This window comes from Solenopsis invicta, chromosome 8 (genome assembly GCF_016802725.1).
Source record: "Solenopsis invicta isolate M01_SB chromosome 8, UNIL_Sinv_3.0, whole genome shotgun sequence".
Lineage (NCBI taxonomy): Eukaryota > Metazoa > Arthropoda > Insecta > Hymenoptera > Formicidae > Solenopsis > Solenopsis invicta.
Window position 1 is genome coordinate 19,760,812 of NC_052671.1, and position 9,981 is coordinate 19,770,792.

Below are 9,981 nucleotides of genomic sequence, written 5' to 3' on the forward strand. Positions count from 1 at the left end.
GGACACAACAAACATATAGCAGAGTGCGATAAAGATGCAATCATAACAGTTGTAGTAACCTGATATTATCAAACATTTAATTTTTCGAAGTTGGTACACCTGGGGTCTGAGCGGTATCCGAAGCGAAAAAGGGGCGTGGTTTGCGGATTTTGCACACACTATGGCTGTGTTCCGTTTTTACTGGCAGTACTGAAAATTTATAGTTCACGTCACATATACTATACATTTTCAGTACTGGCAGTTAATATCGGAACACAACCTATGGCTGTATTCCGATATTAACTGCCAGTACTGAAAATGTATAGTATATGTGACGTTAACTATAAATTTTCAGTACTGCCAGTAAAAACGGAACACAGCCTATGTAATACTTCCACCATGGACAAAACGAACAATACTATTGTTTTCTCGCATAAACTAGGTTAGGTTATTTCTTGACGCTAGAAAATCAGCGTTTTAGCGTCGCATGAAAAGGCACCTTTATAGTGTTTTTCATTGAAAAAACTAGTGCGCACTGAGTATGCACTCGCCGCTGGCAATTGGACATTTCGGTTCGCGCGATGACGGTGCCAACGGAAACGCCCAATTACCTGCAGCAAGTGCACATTCAGTGCGCACTAGTTTTCCCAATGAAAAACGCTATTAAAGACCGCTAACCTTACGGGAGTTTGTGTGACTGTTAAATTTTTAATGATAAACTGACAATACAGTATTAATTTTATAATTTATTGTTATCTTGAAGTTTCATAGATATGCTTATGTATTTGTAACCCAAAAATTCTCGATTTTTATTAAAAATTGCAGTTTTGATGTTAACATCCAAGTTTGATTATCGACAGAGATAATAACTGATCAAAAAGAATTACAATTTTAAAGCAATATACAATGATATTATTAAATATAAGTATGCATATTTGCTTATGAAGTATTTGTATAATAAAAAAATCAAGATTTTAATAACGTATTACTCAAATATTTGTATTAACACCGACGAGAGACTATTAAAGACCGCTGATCTTACGGGAGTTGGTGTGACTCGAAAAATTCGCTGCGCGCTAACGCCCTCTCAGTAATATTGCGGCTGCAGTAGGAAACATTGCAATGTAAAGAATTGATACAATGGTAATATATCGGCGAGATTATTTTTTCGGGAGATATTAAAGACGTCTGTGTAGAGCCATGGATTAATTTCATCTTATAAAATTTTATTTATTTAAATAATGTATGTACTTATAATAAAAATTGTAAAAATTAAAAAAATAAAATTGGTATAGTATAAAATAAAATGAATTTAATAAGCAATAATATACATATTAATTATACTAAGTACTAATGTACTATAATAATAATATTAAAATAATATAATTATAGTATATTTTTTATAATTATATATAAAAATAAAAAAGTAATGAAGTATATAAATACAAATTAATTCTAAACTAAATTTTTTATAATTAATTTTTTAATTTCATTATTTTCATTTATTAAATATATTTTAGAAATATTCAATAATTGTTTTTATTATTTAACATACAGATAAAAATTAATTTAATTATACATGTAATTATGTATATATAAACTCGATAGCAAAATTAATGATTACCTATTTTGACTTCCAAAATTAGGCGAAATTCAAGAGAGTGTAATTTTGTCAAAAATAATCGTAAAAAAATGTTCAAAAAAGTATTTTAAAACTGAAAATATCTAGTTTTGAGATGATAAATCATTAAATGATTTAGAGATTGTTTACGAAGTTACGCGGATTCAAATGAAGATGCGTCAAATCTCTAAATTTTTGACAAACTTTGCAAAGCTTCAGGGCATGAAATAAAAATTACATGCAAATGTGGTTTACAGCATTTCTATGAGATTTTTATTTTACGCCATGGAACTTTACAAATTTTGTAAAAAAATTCCATTAAATGTCAAAATTAAAACAAATTTTGCCATGTTACACAATGTGAAATAAAAATCGCACACAAATTCAGTTTACAGCATTCGAAAGCGTGAATCTACTTTTAATTTGAGTATTTGTTGAACTTTGTAAAATTTTTTTTTGAATGACTTATACAACACTGAAGCAGTAATGATTTCTTTTGCTTCAATGCAAAATAATTTGGTGAATAAAAATCTTACAACGCTCAACAAGTACGCAAATTAAAGGTCAAGATTCACGCTTTCGAACACTGTAAATTACGTTTAGGTGCAATTTTTAATTTACGTTAAATAAACTGACAAAGTTTGCAACATGTTTTGCCGCATTTTTATTTGTATCCATATATCTCCGTATATTTTTTAAAAGATCCGTACATGTTTTTAAAATTAATATAAAAGGTATGTAAAAACTTTAAACTGCGTAAAATTCTTTTTGAAAAATTTTATCATTATTTATCATTTTTGTCGATGTTACATTCTCTTTTGGAGAATAACTGTGGCTGATTCTTTAATTTTGCTGTTAAACGCTCACTCAATTTTTGCAGAAGTTGTTCAAAAGAACTTCATAGAAAAAGATTGTAAAACGATCTTTTTGGGCTCATGTTAAAGAGTGAAATTTTTCGATTATCCGAGTTGACTTTTCTCAGACATTCTTTTACATCAGAAAAAAAAGTAGAAAATTCAAAAAAGATTTTAAGGAATAAAAAATTTTGCAAATTAAAACAAAAAATTAAAGCAAATCTAGAAAGTTACAAATTTTTGGCTATTTAAATTAACATACAGTTGAAAATTAAAGTAATTTTTTAAAATAATTTATTAAGTAAAAAATAATAACAATATTTTTAGTGTTTTATTGCATCATGAAAAAAAATTTTTTCCTTATAATCTTTTTTTTAATTTCCTACTTTTTATTTTCAAGTGTAAAAAAATTTCCGAAAAAATCAACTCGGATAATCGAGAGGTTTCGCCCTTTACATTCAGCTCAGAAAGATTGTTTTATAATTTTTTTTCACAAAGTTCTTTAGAACAACTTCTGCAAAAATTGAATGAGCGTTTAACAGCAAAATTAAAAAATCACCTACAGTTATTCTTCAAAAGAAAGTATAACATAATAAAGTATAATAAAATTTCTCAAAAAACATTTTACAGCTTAAAGTTTTTACATACTTTTATATCAGTTTTAAAAACATATACGAATCTTTTACGGAACTATACGGATACAAATAAAGATGCGGCAAAACATGTTGCGAACTTTGTCAGTTTATTTAACGTGAATTAAAAATCGCACATAAATGTAGTTTACATTGTTCGAAAGCGTGAATCTTTACCTTTCATTTGCGTATTTGTTGAGCATTGTATGATTTTTTTATTCACCAAATTATTCAGCATTAAAGCCAAAAAAATCATTGCTGCTTCATTGTTGAACAATTCAGTGAAAAAATTCGTACAACGCTCATCAAGTATGCAAATTAAAAGTGAAGATTCACGCTTTCGAATGCTGTAAACCGCATTTGCGTGCAATTTTTATTTTACGCCGTGAAGCTTTGCAAAGTTTATAAAACATTTAGAGATTTGACGCATCCCCATTTGAATCAGTGTAACTTTGTAAACAATCTGTAATTCGTTTAATGAATTATCAATCTCAAAACAAAAGATTTCAAGCTTTAAGGTGTTTTTCTGAACATTTTTTTACTATTATTGTTGACAAAGCTGACACTCTTGAATTTCGCTTATTTCTGGTCAGAATAGAAGATTCTTTAATTTTGCTGCCGAGTGTATATTGCTAAACGTTTATATTTAAAATATATGACACTTGGTATTTATGTATCTGATAAATATTGATTGATGCATGTACAAATTAAATTATAAATACAAAATTTAAGTTACTATTAGTAAGAAGTAATATAGCCAAAGGAAAATTTTGCTTTCGTTACGTCTATCGCCTCTGTTTTGCGTCCGGTAACAACGCAGCGTGCGTCCGCAATGCTGAGAGGTTTTCCACGAGACAAAAAAAATGTTTTCAGCGAAAATGAAGCTAAATACTCTTTCAAAAATTTTTCCTAATTTGTAGGAAAATTAAAAGTAATTAAAAACAATTTTTTGACATTTGTCGATTCTATCTCCGATTGTTTAAAAATTTATTAAAAAGTTCATTATTAAATAAATACTCAAAAACTGAACTTTTTTGCAAAATTTATATTTTACTTGTAAATTAGAATATTTTTAGCAGGAATAAAAAAAATTTAGCTAGCATTATTAGCAATAGATTTGTGAATTTTTAAACAAAATAATCGCCAAATTTTTAATGTTTATAGAATTTTATTTTATAGAAATAGTATGTAAAATCTTTTTAGAAAGAGTAAATCAAATAATAACACCGTATGTCGCACTGCCAACTCGAGATAAAAACAGCGATGGGATTTTGAGCCAACGATAATAGTTCGAAATCTTTAGCAGCTAGCGCGCAGTCAGTCTGTAGTGGAGTGGGGATGGCTGCATGCTGGCTGCAAAAAACATTGCTGTTTCGAGCCCGAATACTGCAGAAACGTCGTCGGCGCTCTGTTGTCGCATACACACACGAAACCGCGCATGTCACGCACCGGCATAAATGGTGTCTCTCCGCGCTGACGCTCGGCTGCCGACACACGCGAGCTACGCGAGGCGCGCACGTACGTGTTTCGTGGCAGTGCGGCGGAGGTCGGGGTGCCGGCAGAAAGTAGTGAGGGGCGTTTCGATACCGCATCTTCCTCGCTCGACGCTGGATCGAGAGAAAAGACACGGAATCGCGGCGCTCGAGAAGCTGACAGAAATGGTATCCCTTGCGCCTATACGGCTGATATACGGGATACCGCGGTTTGCCGCGCGCTGTTGTAATTTTTAATTGCATAAAGAAATTTACTCGGATACGAGTATTTTTTTGAAAAATAATGTAAATAGAATTACGATTTTTAATAATAAATTAAAATTATGTCATCGTGGCAATATATTTTAACTTCAATTTGTGGGACTATTACTTTACATAGGGACATAATTTTAATTAATTAATGAATAAATGTAAATTTCTTTAATTACTTATTAAAATAATCTGAAGTAGAAAATAATTTTAATTTGATTAATTTATAGATATGTTTACATTATTGGGCAAGCCAGTTTACTTTGTAATTGGCGTAAAACAATACTCTGAGAAAGAACCCGAATGAACGTCTGAATTTTCTTCGTATATAGACGCAAGGGATACCATTTCTGTCAGTTTCTCGAGCGCCTCGATTCCGTGTCTTCTCTCTCGATCCAGCGTCGAGCGAGGAAGATGCGCTATTGAAATGTCCCCCACTATTTTTTGCCCGCACCCCGACTTACGCCGCGCTACCGCGAAACACGTACGTGCGCGGCTTCGCGTGTGTGTGGCAGCCAAGTGGAGAAACATCATTCTGCCGGTGCATGTACATACGTGTCTCGCGGAAGCGCGGAAGAGATCAGGAAGCAGACAGAAACTTGAAGAGTGAGAATCAAAGTTTTGCCTCCGATTATAGAAGTTAAGCAATGTAAAATGTTTGAACAAAATATATATAAGGCATTATAAAAATAGTGATTATCACCTTTTGAATATATATAATATACATACAATACACACATACACACGCACGCACACACACACGCACACGCGCGCGCGTATGTGTGTGTGTGTGTGTGTGTGTGCGTGTATGTATATGTATGTATGTATTGTATGTAACGCCTTATGCAATAATGAAGTTATTCAATACTAAATTAGTAATTCTAATCAAAGAAATAAAGAGTCATGCGCAAGATCTTAATGCAAATTATCCATAATGTCTTCTTTTAAATTACAGTGTAATAAACGTTTCGATTGATTCCTGTATTGAATCATCAAAACATACTAAAAAAGGATCCAGTGCATTTAGTTGATTAAGATTTTTCATATAAATATAATTTTTTTATGTTTGAAATTATGACAAATCAATATCTTATATGGTTGAATTTGTTTTTTGTTTTTCATGAACTATATTATTATGTTAGTACAAATATGCCAACCCATTAAAAAAAATGGCAATTTTAAATATATTTAAAAATATTATGCATATACTGCAGTACCATTACGCAATAAATTATGTTACACGGCGAATCTAATAAAAAGTTCAGTTTATCTAAAAAATCATTAAAGATAGAAAAACATTTGTTATGAAAATTATAAAATAATTAAGAGAACATATTTTAATGATTTTGAGTAATCTTAAATGTCCTTGGTTTTCGTACTATCAGTAAAAAATTTTTGTAATGGAAATTAGTATCTTTAAGTATATAAACCAAAAGAAGTCATCTAATAGTTTGCAACAATTGGTTTATTATGCCAAGAAATGTTAAAAGTCAACCAATTCTTTTATTTTTTTAAAGGTATAATAATAGTTTAACATATTAAATAGAGTGATCTTGAAAAGGATAAAAGCACAATTAAGACTACTTCTACCAATCCATTTATTTTCAACAGTTTATCACTTCGGAAAACATAATATAAAAAATAAAACATTTTTTGCGAAATACATTTCAAGAATTAGAAGAAATAAGCAGAAAAATTTTAAATAATAAATTAATCTTTTGATTTAATAGACAATCATATGAAACTATATTCTATAATATAATAATTAATATTTCATATAATTGTCAATTAAATCAAGAGATAATTCATACATTAATTCCTGTTTTATCTTTTACATTCTTTTCATTGAAGGTTTTGAACATTTCTAATGATAAAACAGTGATTGCATGAGATAAAAATTTTCATTAACTTATCGTCCGAACAGTCAAAACAGTCGACAATATCACTACTCTTCAATTACCGCCGGGCCCCCGGGGCCCCCGAGATGGTCACGAAAATTTGCCTAGGGTTGACGGTCTTTAATAGTCTCTCGTCGGTGATCACGGTTTTACCCTTAAGGTTGGTTTATGCAGACCGTAACCGTTAACTTATGCCGGAATCTACAAGAAATTGATCAATCATAGTCGATTATTCTTCTATAAGTTGATTATGATTGGTCAATTTCTTACAGATTCCGGCATAAGTTAGCGGTTACGGCCTGCATAAACCAACCTTTACTTCACCCAACTCCACCGTAACGCAAAGCAGCGTTAAAAGCGGCAATTGCTAAGTACATAATCTGACAACCGCAAAAATGGAGTTGGAATATTATAATCAATATATCGAGTATGTAAAATATTATAAACACGCAGTGGCGGTTATAGATGAAAGAAGACGACGTATAGCTGCTGCAATTGCTGCAATGTATTTGTTAAAAAAAGAAAAAGAAATAGATATAAAAAAAAGTTTTGGGTAGCTCCGATTTTTGTAAATCGTAATGAGCACAGTTTCTTCTTTGCATCGGGCCGAAATTGTTACTAATGTATTTACCGCTTTTAGGATAAAAATAATATGAATTTTTATCTATGTAACATTCATTATATTCCTCCATACAAGAGTGCCAATATATTTCTTCACTTTCTTGTATGGTACAAACAATTATTTTGCACACACCACAAGTATATGAGGGCATAACAGAATTTTCTATAATATAAAAAACACAGTTATTAACACAATATAACAAATAAAGCTATTTAACATAAATAAATAAAAAACAAAAAGCAACCTAGCCTAAAAGTATGCTTATTATATGTATATAATATATACTAACTTTGTTTGTATTTTCAGATGATGTCGATTGATTTAACCGTTCAGTCATGATTTTTTTTTTATATATTCACTTTTGGAAGGTAATTAATTTGGAATGTAATATTTTTTCAGCGTCGTTTTGCTAAAAATAGGACTGTGTTGAACTTTGAGCGTTTATTCGCTGGATTTGCCAAATTGTTGGAGAGGGGGTAAAACGCCAGCTTTTATTCGCTGCGTGAACTTGCGCCTTAATGCCTCGGTAGAAAGGACCGGTATTCAGTCAATTCTTATATTTCAAGATTGTCTTAAGCAACGTCATAAGATGCTAATACGGCTCTCTGATTGGTTGATGACATCTTAAGGTGATACTTAAGACGATCTTAAATATAAGAATCGACTATAAATACCGGCCTAGACCAGTGTGAACAGCATTTTGCATGGCTTCATATCGTCGGATGACGGACGACGCACGTTGGATGCAGTGTAAATCCAGCAAATGTCTCAAGAACCTTGCACATGAAATACATGACATAAAGTAACCACAACATAAAGGGCCTCGCACATTAAATGCATAACAAAGCATAAGCGTAGCATAAGGCCTCTGGACCAATGGAAATCTTATGTAAATCAATAAGGCGACTTTATGCTGGATGCTCATTGGTTCATCAGTCTTAGGCTGTATTCCGATATTAACTGCCAGTACTGAAAATGTATAGTATATGTGACGTGAACTATAAATTTTCAGTACTGCCAGTAAAAACGGAACACAGCCTTATGTTGTACACCCAAGGACTTTGATTCTGTCCATGGGGAAATTTTCCAAACTGAGAAGTCACCACTTTCTACATACTCGCAATTCATGATTAATGAAACGACTAGAGCTTATTGGTCGTTACGTTAATCATGAACTGTAAATATGTAGGAAGATAGCGACTTTTCAATTTGAAAAATTTCCCCATGGACAGAATCAAAGTCCTTGGGTGTACAGTCGTGAGCTAAAAGGTTGCATCTATTGAACTCTAAAGGGCCTCGCACATGAAATGCATAACATAACATAAGCACAACATAAGACTGATGGACCAATGACCATCCAACATAAAGTTGCCATATTAATTTACATAAGATTCCTATTGGTTCAGAGGCTTTATGCTACGTTTATGCTCTGTTATGCATTTTATGTGCGAGGCCCTTAACTGGAATGGGCACTGCCATATAATGTCCGTAAGCGGAAAACGTGATAGAAATAGCATGATGCGAGGGGCCACCTCTCTTTTTCTAAGCGTTCTCTGCGCATGCGTTAGCATTCACCTTACATTCCTACTCAAAAGTTAAATTTCTTTTTTGTTTTCATGTTGATACAGCATGTAACGGAATTCGTGGAAATGAGGAAGAAATTAACTTTTACTTAAAAAGTTACTTAAATACTTAAAATAATGTAATACAATTTTGCTTTTGTTTTATTTATGTATGTCATTCAAGTCGCTCGTTTATCTATTCTTATGTGCCAGTACTGCAAAACTTTCTAACGTGACTGTACTGACAAAGAGAGGTGGCCCTTCGAAATAGCTCTCTCTCGTCACGTTTTCTGGCGACTAGTGCCCATTCCAGTTAGGGCCACTTTCACCAACGCCGATTAACTTAATCGCTGATTAGTCTATCGGAATTGACCAATCGCATTTGTCGTTTTTACTTAACTAGACTAATCAGCGATTAAGTTAATCTGTGTTGGTGCAAGTGGCTCTTAGAGTATAGTTCAATGGTTGCAACACATTTTCTTCGATGGTTTTTGGAATGTAGAATTACTCATTGATCGGCGAACGTAATTAGTTGGATCCACAGGTAAGAACCAATTATATTCATCGTTTGATGAGCAAGTTTACTTTCCAAAAACCATTGAAGAAAATGTGTTGCAACCTTTTAGCTCACGACTATGGCTGTGTTCCGTTTTTACTGGCAGTACTGAAAATTTATAGTTCACGTCACATAGGCTGCGTTCCGATATACACTGCAAGTACTGAAAATCTATAGTTCATGTTACGTATACTATAGATTTTCAGTACTGGCAGTGAATTTCGGAACGCAGCCATATACTATACATTTTCAGTACTGACAGTTAATATCGGAACACAACCTACCGTTTGTTTTCTGTTCCTGAACTCTCTAAATAAGTGTACACTTAAAATGAAATAGATAGATGTTTCAAACCGTTTGTTTTCTGTTCCTGAACTCTCTAAATAAGTGTACATTTAAAATGAAATAGATAGATGTTTCAAAGTTAGCGAAAGCAAGAAGGAACGTTCCAGTGCAGTCTAGTGCAGGAATAGAAAACAAGCCTAAAGTTAGCGAAAGCAAGAAGGAACGTTCCA